Source organism: Lonchura striata, chromosome 7, assembly GCF_050655825.1.
Source record: "Lonchura striata isolate lonStrDom1 chromosome 7, ASM5065582v1, whole genome shotgun sequence".
Taxonomy (NCBI): Eukaryota; Metazoa; Chordata; class Aves; order Passeriformes; family Estrildidae; genus Lonchura; species Lonchura striata.
Window position 1 is genome coordinate 11,053,094 of NC_140709.1, and position 12,845 is coordinate 11,065,938.

General features: G+C 40.7%; 1 protein-coding gene across 13 annotated transcripts in view; it reads left to right on the plus strand.

Moving 5' to 3' along the window:
- The window catches only part of SEMA5B (semaphorin 5B), a 269,934-nt gene that overhangs the window by 22,460 nt on the left and 234,629 nt on the right, over nucleotides 1-12,845 (plus strand). Inside the window, exon 1 of one of the 13 annotated variants that reach the window (XM_085584189.1) lies at nucleotides 1-12,845. This exon is cut by the window's right edge and continues 27,984 nt beyond it. The exons of the other annotated variants lie outside the window; for them this stretch is intronic. The gene's annotated coding sequence lies outside the window, so the exon portion shown is untranslated. 13 annotated transcript variants of the gene reach the window in all.

Here is a 12,845-nt window from a genome sequence, read left to right on the forward strand (position 1 = left end):
TTCAGTTGAGAGATTGCATTTTCATGGGGGCACTGTCATTGTGCTAGTGTCAAACCATGACAGTGGTACCAGCACCTCTGCTGATCCCTCAGCAAACAAGCAGTGGCTTGTTCTGTCCCAGCGTAAAGAGGACGTGACTGCCATTCTGCAGATCCCTACTTGGGGTGGGATTGTCTGGGTTCTCACAAATTGAGAGGAGTCAGATACAACCAGATCTTCAGTGCAGAACCAAGAGTGATAATTATTGTTCATGTGTTGAGTTCCTCTTCAGAAGAGTAGGATGTTGCTGGAGTCATTATCTTTAAGGGACGAAGTAATTCTGATAATCAGAACTGTCTTATCATGGTCAGTATCCATCCATTTCATACCTCAGTGCTCTTTGCTTTTGAGTCCCTGAGTCCTGACAGGTGGCAAATTGGATCAATTTATATTCTTGGTGAGATACAGAGGAGAATAAATCTCCAGAGAAATGTGTGTTGGGCTTGTTTGTGAGTAGGCACTAAGCAACATCACCAAGGGCACCAGGGCAGGCACAGCTTGTGGGAATACATGTGGCAAATAACAAAAGTATTGATTTTCTTGAGCTTTTACACCAAGAGAGAGGGGCTGTGCAGAAATTTCTCAATACAAAGAATTAGGATTGATGAGTTTGGATAATCTGGATTCATATTTACTGTTGGTCTATCAACCAACACTTCTCTTTTAAATTACCTTCCTCAAGATCACCAAACAGACTGTGAGACACAGCAAAAAATTATATGTATTTTTCACCTAAAAATTCAGTTGATCTCTTTTAATCCTTGATGCCAGTGATATAGTTATTATTTTTTCACTGATTCTCTCCTACCATACTGGTAGTTAATAAGGTAAAATCAGAAGAGATGCAAAGAATACTTCTAGCCTCTTCTCCAAGAGGAAGCATTCCAGGTATTCCCTACAACAAGGAATGTTCAAGATTTGAGTCTGCTTGTAATTCTCCATATCATTTCAACTGGTTATGGTATTCTTTCTCTTCTCTCCTAAAATATTTGTGCATCTGTATGATATACAGTTAAACAGAAACCTGTAACAGTATTGCTGGGCAGGATGGAATGTCTTCTAAGGATAGTTCACAAAATACTTCATCACTCTGAGCATGAGATAATTCTACCATGAACAGTATATATCCTGCCTTCTTAATAATTCTCAGAGTTGTTTTCTTTTAATGGATTAAAGAAAATCTACTATTTTTCTTACTCTTTTGTAAGCTGTACTAGCTGTCACCCAGATTCTTGCAATAGCATTTTGTTTGGCTGCTTTCTCTTCTTCATTATATACCAGAACTTAATTGAACTGAATGAGCTATACATGAACATGAAGTGGTGATTACTCAGCCCTGCTCGTGTTAATTCCCAAATATAATTTAACAATTTTAAAAAGTCTTAACTTCACTCAGTAGTTTTAGAGCATCAATCACAAAATTAATTAAAGCTTTTCAAATACGTCATGCAAATTATGCTTTACACCCCCAAATACATAAATCATATAGAATTTATAAGTGTCAGGGAAGGTTTATTGCTGCAGCTGCCTGCAGTACACTGGTGTGACTACTTACATCATAGCACCACAGTGTAATGAGCTACTCTTTGATGGCTGATTCTCTGCACAGTGGAGGCTGACATCAAATGTGTTGTAGTTGGAGTCAACATAGAGTAAGATGTTATCACTCCAGCTGCTCATCTCCAAAACCTTGCTAGAGGTTATTTATTTTGGTTAACATGCTTCATTCATTTGCAATGGGCTAGGAGCACTCATGGAGTCAATTTATGTTCATCTGATAAGTGGTAACATGTTAGCACAAGATTTACTGTTGTTTTTTCATTGTCTAGGCATAGCTATTGCTTCGACTGTAGTTGTTGCATGCTTTTATTTACCTTTTTATTAACACTCTTGTTGTTGATGTCTTTTCTTCCTCAGCTGCTATTGCCCTCCAATCATTCTGCCCTCAAATCTTGTAATCTTCCCTGAAATTTTGGCCAGATTGTTTTATTAGTCTTTAAGTAGGATGCCTTTTGAATCTATCAGGTAAGAAAAGACAGGAAAGCTACAGTATAGTAAGAGCCCATCATTTTGTGATAAGCCCATGTATGGTGGGACTTTTGTTCCTCACCAAGGCTGGGGAGTCTCAAGTACCCCACAGAGAAGCAAGACTGGGATGACATCTCCAGACTACTGACCCTGCTCCCTGTTCTTCACAGGTGGCATTTTGTCCAGTCCCAGCAAGACACACTTTTAACAATTGTCTTGTTCCCACTGGAACATTATTAAAGAAACTCAGCCCTTTGATAACAAGAAATATTTTTGAAGGTGTAAGTTAATACTATTCTGAGACAGCTTATATAATTTCATTTCTTGTATTAACACTTCCTATTAACCTAAATATCTATTTTATACTGATATATTTATAGTTAGTAATCTTTTCCCTTCTCAACTTTTGTTTTCCTAAACCAGTCTAAGTTCATGAGATCCATAAAATGTCTGATAGCATGGGCAGTTTTTCTCTGGACCTACTCAAGTCTGGATTCCTCTGTATTTGGTACAAGACAGAACTGTATTGAGCAGCTCTATTAATGCTTTTTCACCTCTGCTAGAAAAATGTTTTTTAATACAATAAAGTAGCTTCATTTGTCTTTGTAACAGCTGTGCCCTGATAATGGCTCAGGTGGCTTGTGAATGCAGTTATGAACCCAGGTCTTTATCTTTCCAGCCAGTTATATCCACAATATTCCTGCTGAGTTTTAAGTATCCTATCTTGCCCTTTGCTTTATTTAACTTCTTGATTCGTAACTCTTATGTCATGTATGATATCACTGTTCTCTGCTGTATCATTACATTTTTTGAACTGTGAATCAGCATCACCTTTCTTTAGAACACACTGCTGAATTAAGAACATGTGAGATATAGAACTGGGGCTGCAAGTTATACCACAATTCTTGCTGAGTGCCTGCCTCATCTGCAGGACTTAGTCTGTAATGAAGCTACAGAAGTTGCAGTCAGAAAGTTTTCATCTTTCAGCTCATGGTAGCAGACAACTTAACTCTGAATGTCTTCGGTTAAATCCCCAACATACCTGTCATGTTGGTTTCCACAGTGTTGTAAGATCTTGTGCTATGCTGGACTATTTCAGTGTGGGCACATTTCAAGGTACTCAGCATATGCTAAGACAAAGCTGCTTTGCTCAGGGTAGCTTTTCAGCAAGATACATTTCTAGATGTGCTCATGCAGAATTCTTTGCAGGACAGTAGCCTAAATCACTTTAATTGTAGTACAGATGCAGTCTATGTCAGGCTGTGCAAGGGTATTTTTTTGTAGAATTTGTAGGTCACCTGCTGTGACCCAGTGTCATTCCATTAATGAAACTGGAGCAAGCATGATTTACTTCAAAGCAGTGGAACTCCATATGGACAAAATTTATGCCTATGTGTAGCTTTTCAATAAAGCAGGATTTTATGCAATATTACTCAATCTTCTAATCTAGACAAAGACTGGAAATTCTGCTTACTGGCAAAACTTGAAACTGATCAAATTCCGTATTAAAATTGTCTGTTGCAGGATCCCACTGTCCTATTCAGTAATTCAAGTGAGGTTACACCAGGGGATGAGTCTGGCCAGTTAATTTACCCTTGATGACAGCAGTTGTGCCGCTGAACTACACAATTGGATTGTGTTTTGGCATTGGAGGGACTCCGGGGATTCTCACGTGATCTGTGCTGTGAAATTAATTTGATAATGCACCATTGTTTTTCCTGAGCTTGCTCATTCATTCCCTGCTGAAGCTAAGGCCCTCAGGATCGGATTCATCACGTTTAGAAACCAACTACAGCTTTCCATTTATAGGATGTCAAAATCCCTGTGTGGTCTTTCTCTTAGGGAAAAAACAAAGCACAGCACTGTGTGTAAAAGGAGGCCTGATGGAGGTTTCTGCCAGTGAGGGGCACATTATCATCCCTCAGGCTTTACAGTTTACTGGGAGCACTGTAATCCATAATCACTGCCCCATGAAAAACTGGCATCATTGAGTTTCCTTAGAGCTGATCGTGGGTGAATCTGCAGGTGCTCATTCATGAAGGAATTGGTGCAATCCATTCTGATGAACGTGAATCCTGCCAGTCCCTCCAGGCTGCTGTCTTTCTGTATCATGTCTGCAGATTTTAGCTGTGCCAGCTGGAGGCATTGGGCCAACTCCAGCCTTGGTGTAAACCCATTAACATCAGTGGAGTTGCCTCCACCTACACAGGGCTAACTTTGGCCCACTGTGGTTAAACTTCTGTCAGTATTTCCGCTAAGCCCTTTTCTTTATTCATGGGTTTAGAAGCTGGCTGTAAAAATGTGCTCCATGCTGACATTTGGCATACAGCATCTCCTCATCCTGGGAGTAGAGAGTACAGATTTTATCCTTCTGCAAAACAAAATAAAACAAATAGAATAGCCAAACCCCACTGAGGAATTTTAGTCTGATTTCCTGGATTAGAAATAAGTAGGAGTTTGTTTCAGTCTTTTCTGTATTCACCTGTGTCTCTGGGGTGGATTTGTGTTAAAGATTATCATGCGAATCTGTGTGTGCATACAGAGAATCTGGTTTTATTCTCTCATCTGTGTGCGATGAGAGCTTATATTGCCTGTTTTGGTAGTTGGGGTGCCATGACCCTTTTAGAAAATGCAACGTATTGCTTAGGCCATTGCATCCATAAATCAGTGGCTTGTGCTAAACAGGGAGATTCTTTGTGATTCAAGATCCCTAATCTAAATCAGAGCAACTGCTTTCAACAAGCATAGCTCTGGTTTTTGTCTTCACACAAGGATTTGTGACTTGATAAATTTGTTTGTTACTTAAAGTAAGTGTTCATATAGGCTTTTATGGAGACAAATCTCAGTTTTAGAGTTGCTTGAGAGTAGCCCATTGTGGTTTTGCATGGCTCTCATTTGTTGGTGGCCGCTGGTGTAATGTACACAAGCCACATGAGAATCTGTCATTAGCCTGAGTGAATGGGAGAAGTGTTCACTAAAAATGGGGGGCTTAAGTGAGTCCATTTTGCAGATGTTCATGCCAAAATATATTTACAGGAGCATTCATGAAACTGCCAGAACTTCTTCAGTGATAGTTCTTTGTCTAAGTTTTTTGGGGCTTTTTGTGGGTTTTTTTGGTGCAAATGTAAATGCTTTATGGACTACAATAAAATCAGCCTTAGAGCTGTTTGTAGACTAAAACGCTTTTGCAGTGCTGGTTAAGAGGAATTGGCTGGAGGGAGTTCAGATAAAAAGGGAACCTGCCTGGTGCTACTGCCAACACCCAGGGCTGAGATCAGCTGAGAAGTGGGTGCAGTAGGGGTAAACTGATTTCTGCTCTCAGTTCTGTCCTGGATCCTATATGGTTACAATAGACCATGCAAGGATAATTAGGAAATCTAGGTGTGGAAGGAGTGTGTCTATTAGAATATTTATCTATTTCACCAGGGTATTTTGAAAGATAGTCATGTCCCTGCGTTTTAAACAGCTGTACTGATTTAGGTTGTTACTGTCTCTCAGCTGTTCATTATCTGCTGCTCAGCTGACTGATCATGTAAGTATTCCTAATTTGTTTCAGTACAAAGTGAAGCAATTCATTTAATGAAGCTTTTAATGAAGCTGATAGCAAGAAGGGATGGCCAGATCTTAAAGCACAGTTGTTTTCAGAAGTAAAGATAGGGCAATAACTGCAACATTTGCAAAAGCCTTTGAAGGCGCAGAGGAAGAAGTGATGGTTTGGTTCATATATTTAAAGATGCGTCTTGCCCTATATCCGTAGGATATACTGTTTTTAAAACATTGTATGGCTTGCTTTCTTTCCCTTGTAACAAAATACAAGGTCCTGGAAAATAGAGCCAAAGAAAACTGGGGAAGAAAATATGTTCTTGTAAAGTGCAGACTTATTGGAAATTAAACCCAGACATTACAGGAAAGCTGTAGATTGAGACTTAACAATACTCATATTCCTTATTGCAACAGTGTTTACATGGCCAGTGATTGAAAAACCCCAGTGTTCACAGATCTTTTTTTAGACTAGAACCTTCACAGATTTATGCAGTGCCTTGCCATTTTTTAGTTCATAAATTATCAGTCCTGGGGAAGCATATGTCAATGGACCTGTGGGCAGCAAGACCTTGTTTGGTTCTTTGTAAAGGAAATATCACAGCCCATCTGCTTTTCCAATTGTGGAGCTGTCCTGGTTGGTGTCCCACTGGCCGACCAGCTGCAGGGAATGCTAGACAGATACTCATTTAGTATTAATATATAGTATACAATCTAGTACATTTTCACACGCTCCTTTGATAACCCTTGTGCTTTAGTTTTCAGTGCTTCTGAGGCTGGGGAAATATCAGGCCCTGAGGATATGCTGGCCCTGCTTTTGAAGAATCTGAGCTTGAGGCAGCCAGTAGAAGCTGTGTGTGCTCAGGACCTCTTAAAGCTAAGCCACAGGTTGATCTGTGCTTGCTCAAGCAAAATTAGTACCTCATCTGCAAGCAGTTCCACTTGCTTCAAAGCAATCCCCAATCTAAGGGGGTGCTTTGCTGTAGGAATGAGACCTAGGGCCAGATGGTTGGGGTCACTGAAATAAAGAGGGGTGCCCAGAGATGCCTCAGCTCTTTTTGGAAGGGTCAGTCCAAGGATGTCTTAGATCCTGACAGGATATTTCTGCATGCTGCACACCTGCACCAGCTGAAGATCTATGGCCAAGGGATGAACATACTCTGTTGCATGAAGACCTATTTTTACATTACATTTTTGTTTTCAAAATAGAATGTAATACCCAATGTTGCCATTATGTTTTCCATATGTTTTTTGGTTTGGGTCAAAACCTCAAAGCTAGTTTGACTTTTATCTTTAATAAATTTCCCTTTCCAGCTCTGTGTTTTCTTCATTACTGTTTTCCCTCTGTACTGGAATGATTTAAAATATTTGCACAGAAATAAAACCAAGTGGAACTGTTTCTACGAATCTCCCTTGTAAAGGAAAGCTTGATATTGTTATAAATGTAGGATAAATAACCAGTTTAACTTTGAAAGCACTTTGTGATGCTCAGCATATCATAGAACATGTATATTTGCTAAAACAATGCAGCATTTTTCATGGCCACTGGTTTTTACTGCTCTACCCTCTGAATGTCCTTCACTGAGTTTCTGACCATTTTGGTGCCTGAGTACATTAGAGTACCTGATGCATTAGAGTATAATGGATTTGTTTCTTTGCTTATTAAATAGATGACCCAGTTCAACCTGAAATTATGTCCAAAATGCAAGAATTACAAGTGATATTCTGTACCCTGAGTAATTCAGAAGGTCATCATAGCTTAATCTGTCTGTAAAATATAATAATTTGTCTAAACTTGTGCAAATATTTTAAAGTACTGCAAGGTACAAAGTAGTCTAAACAGAGTGAAGAGACACCATTAGAGAGGAAATGAAAACAGCCTGGCATGCTTGGCCCAGCAGAGCGGAGGTGGAAAGGTAATATAAGTGTTCATAAATATATCATGAGTGTTAATACCAGGGAAGGAAAGAACGATTTAAGCTAAAGTACTAGGCTGGCACAGGATTAGGTGTGTGTCCATTGGTTGTGAGTTCAGACTGGGAACTGTAATGTTCCGGCCACTGGAGAAGTGAGAGGCAGTTTTCTGTCATAGCTTCTAAAAGGGAGAGCGTGTTTAGTGGGGATCATGGTTGTTTATGAAAAGGATCAATAGCGTGGTTGTGTGCAAGAGCGAGAGACTGGATGACCCAGCAGAGTTCAATAAAGGAGCACAAACAGCCAAACTTTTGTTATAGGCATTGAAGTGTCCGATTCAAACAAACCCCAGCAACACTGCACTTCAGCTCGTCCTTAGCTTACCCCACTGCACATATTTCCATGACTTTGTACAGCTGAGGTCTGGATATTATGTGTAAGATTTTACCTTTAAAGTAAAACTTGACATTCTCATGATGGCCAGCAGACTGCATGGTAGGAAAAGACGTATGCTTTCCTTCTTGTCACTACTTTATTTAGACATGATCGGGTAGAATAAATCTCTTGAGTTATCTTCCATATGCAATGCTCTGTGTCTTGAGTGAAGTTTAATGAGAAAGCAAGGTCACAGAACAATAATGGGAAATGGCTGTGTTCAGCTATGAAGAGAAAAAGATTGATCCAGTCAATAGCCATTCAAGTTGGAGGAAACCTTTACATTGATTTCAATGAAACTGGATCAGAGCCTCAGTGAGTAAATTACTGTCTGGTCTCAGCACCGTGTCTGTCTAGTATCGTGATATAACACAATTATATCTGTGAGGACATTTTGCTCAGTGTTTGTGCTGTAAGGCATTAGGAATAAAAGAAAACGTGATCCCAGCTGGAGCATTCTCCACACTGCAGAGGTCATTAATTTTTATCTGGAGCTGTGAAATGTGATTCAGAACTCTATAGAAAATGGACTTTGGCATTTGTGAGCTCTTTTTTTAGGAACAGTCGTTTTCCTTCTTGAAAAATAAAGCAGATAATCACTTTTCTTCGATCAGTACGGAGAGCTCTGTACATGAGTGGTTTCAATCAAATGAGGAATTTTCTTCCTTGGTGATTTAAACTACAGATGAGTCCAAGCTGAAATGCTGGATCCTAAACCTATGACTCTGGGACAGGTTTTTAGATTTCTACAGGTGTTTAGATGACACTAGGGGAGTGGCTGTCTTAGTTTATTCTTGTTAGTCTAGCAAAAAAAGCTGAATCTGAAGTGAGATCCACAGAGTGGTATTGTTACAGTTGCCCAAAATTGTTGTTACCTTTTTAACTGTAGCACAGGCAGAAATCACATTGCCTAGTTAGAGCTCAATTTTTGAAATCCGTTTTCAAGATGATAACCAGGAGAACCAGGGCTGCAGCAAAGTCTGAGGGATAACCAGGAGAACCAGGGCTGCAGCAAAGTCTGAGGGACTGAGCAGGAGTCAGTGGCAGAACTAGTACTGACCCTGGGTTGTCTGTGTTGAGTATTTAATTCTAGACACCACCATTTAGATCACTGAGGTGCATTTTAAATTTATAGCTTTCTCTAGCCTCAACAGGCGCCCATGTCTTCTTAGTGTGGAGGAAACAGCATTTTTAAGCAAAATCTTATTTCCTCTCATTAACCCTGAATGTTTTTAGAATGTGGTATGTTGGAGGCTTCCAATAGAAGTTCCTCTTTCACCTTCTGTATTATCAGATAACAGACCAAAGCCAAGCAAAGGAGAAGGATATGACAAATTAAATTACATGGCAATTCTGAACATTTTAGGTATGCCATCCTTTTTTCCAGTTATGCAGACAAGATTGTCCCATATACATCGAACTATCAGGTCTTCAGGGATGGGACCCTCTCATTAGAACACTGTTTAGTGTGCTAGCGTTTTGTTTCTGAGCCATCCATAGAGAATACTTGAATCTGACTATTGTATTTGGGCAAAGAGACACCTCATGTATTCTCTTGGGTAGCACTGCAAAGCCTCCACTTGGGATGTACACACTGAGGGTGGCTTAGCCTGACCACCCCCACCATGGAATATGTATGGATCCTGGATGCATTTGCACGTGCTTACATCGAGCCATTCTGGCAGCTTTTTATTTTGTACCATCACTGTGGGTTTTCCACGCCCCAGAGGGATGGCTCCATGGGTAAAGGAAAGCTGATAGTCTTCCTGCTTTATAGCAGGTACTTGAATGTATGTGTTTAACTACTGCTGAGTCAGAGACATAAAAATTTTCAGTGGTGTGTGAGAAAATACTGTGAGCAGTGAGGATCATGGTCATGTACTGGTCACATGTGTAGTGGCTGTGCATCTACAGAGAGCTGTCTTTATCCTCGAGAGCCATCTGCCATCCATTTGCTGGGGAGTGCTGGGACCTCTGTCCCAGTTGGTGAGCACCTATTGAAGGTTCAGTTTGTCAGTGCATCCTTCAGCTCACCATGGGCCTGTGCTTGGAGAACAGGGCAAGCACAGTGTTGCACCCCAGCATGGGTGTGTGCTTCCCAAAGGTCTCCAGAGCTGTTTCCTGTTGTGTGATCCGGTGTGTCAGGCATATCCTCTGTGTTAATTGTGGGAGGAGAGGAAACAAGGAGCCTCCAAGTGCTAAAGTTAGAAGCACGTTCTCTCAAATTGCTCAGAAATGTAGAGGATGTTCCCACGGTACTGCTGCTTCTCATCTTCCACCCTCCTGAGACAATTCAGAAAATACAGAGCTGTCTTCACCATTTTCACTCTGTTTTCTCCAGCTTTTAAATGTCAGATCTATGTTCCCATATTTTCTTCAGGCTCCAGCTGTGTTGGTGTTACTGCCCTCTTAGGTCAGCTGCTCATTAGGTGGTGTGAATGTGCCCCACTGTTTTGGTGCAGATGAACTGCAGTAGAGTATCTACTGTTTCAACTCAAGTTAAATGACCTTTCTGCTTTAGCTCTCTGTTTGTTGCTGAGGCATGGCTTTGCTGATCCCACTGCAATGGGAGCTCGTGTTGAGTTCCTTGACTTCCTGACTCCTTTCCTGGAAAGCAGCAGCTCTGCAAGCAGTTCTTTAGCTTTCCAGGATGCATTCTTGTTCTAGATTACATCCCCCAACATTTGACTAAATTAGCTGTATTATTTTGAGTAGAACCAGAATATAAAGAAGTCTGAATCACATTGTACACACTTGGACTGTGAGTACCAAATGAATACATCCCTTATTCCCTTACTAAAGTCAGCTTCTACTTTCTTTGCATTCCTTACCCAGGTCCCTTTTTTTGGCTTTGGTCACAATCTTTTCCTCAAGAACTGAGGGTATAATCGAATTCAAACAGCTAATACCTGTGGACCCTGTGGACTATTCCAGCTAAGAACCCATCTCCATGTTCCAGGATCCTCTTTGGCATATCTTAGCTCTGCAAGTGCTCTCTCTTGTCACTCTTTGTCAGATGTCACTTGTCACCCCTGTCACCTCAGGGCCATTGGGGTCAGACAGCTCACATGCTGTGAGGAGAGCAGAGCTCAAATGCTGCAGTGCTCAAGAGTGCACCTTTGAGAGGGGCTGAAGGAAAACTGTCAGGGAAAAAGAGACCTGGTGAGTGTGCAGATTTGAGAGATGTCTGTCTCCCCTCTCCATATTGATGAGTTTAGCTTTAAACTCTGTAGCTCCACTGTGACTGGCATTTTCAGCAGTGCCACAACACCGTTGGTAAGGCAAGAATTTCTTTAGGAGCTGGACATGAATAGTTTACCCTTCCCTAAACTGACATTGAACATACCCGGCAGAGAGAACTCACAGAAATCTCGCTGTTAATGCAACCAGAACTGGAACAGATAGGACATATGTGTGAATCAATTCCTGACTTCCCCATGCATGTCTTTATACTCTCCCATTTCAGCAGTGTGGTGGAAACAGATAGTATCCTGAAGCTTTTTCTTCTGCTTTGGCATAAAACACACAGGATACTGTAGAGATCAAATCAGAAATGCATATGAGCATATTTTATGCACAAGTTAACTTGATCATCTCCCTAGGTAGGAGGCATTTAAAATTATCCCAGTACATTCAGAAGCACTAATGCAACAGTTAAAGGAGTTGATTGTAGCAATTTCTTGAAAGGTAAGTGTAGCTTAGTGTATTTGATGCTGGCCTAGGACTGGGGAGCTGAGGTTCTGTTTCTGACTCTGCCATCAGTTTTTCCTGTGCAGTTTCCCTGTTTGTAAATAGACTTATCTCCTTCTGGAGAGTTTTAAAGCCAGTTAAGAAAAGTCAAGAGAGAGCTGTAATAATAAAGAAATGGCTTAGTTCTAGAAAACAATCTGGAATTTTAAATTTTTGTACTAATATCTAAACAGTCTCCTGTTCTTTCTTGCCTGAGGGGTCTCTGTTAGGAGTGGGTCTTCAGCATATGGGAGGCTTTCCAAAGATCAGGCAGTGTAAGTCAGACCAAGCCCTGAACAGAGGGGCAAGTGTGCAGCTTGATAGACCCCAGGTCCTGTTGCAGTTAATAGGACACTGCTGCCATAAACAGTTTGTGGGATAGATGGATGGATGCCTAATTAAAGACTAGAGGCAATAAGTGAGAATTGCTGTAGCAGAGAAATGGAGAGGTAACTGGAATAAGCAGGAGTGGCTGAGCAGTCCAGATTGCCTACAACTGGATTTCCAATTCTGGTTTCACTTAGGAAAAAAATCAGCTCGCTATGCATGCACTTCTGCTTCCATTTAAAACTAAAACTATTTTTCAAACCTATGTTTATCTTCAGAAACCTGTTTCTGCCTGTTTTCATTTAGTTTTTTAAATTACTAGTTTAACCCAGTAAGACTTAGCATGGATTTTCTTAGGGGGAAGAAATGGATTCTGCAATTTCAAGCCAATAATGATCTGTCCATGTATAACATGAAAGAAAGAAATGGAAGGAATTTTTTGACAAGGAACAGACGTCTGTAAACTAATCTATTCTAAGCCAACTGTGGAGAGATTTAGCTTTCTGGTGTTTCCCATGAAAGCATATTTAACTCAGTGCTGCTGAGTAGTTTCAGGTCACTTGATGGGATGTAATTAACAATAGGTAATGAACTGGTGAGCCCACTGCTGGTCTTGCCAGGGAAACATTTAGGACTCTGCAAAATGTCCTTCGTACATCACATGCAATAGTTGGATCCATTGAGACATTTCTCCTCAGCTCACAAGATGCATTTGATGCGCATATACACATGGTGTGTATATGGGGCATGGTGTAGCCACAGGAGAATGTGGCCATATCAGAATTGGTGCTTCACTAACAATTCAGGTTTTAAGAGCTGCCAGCACTATTCCC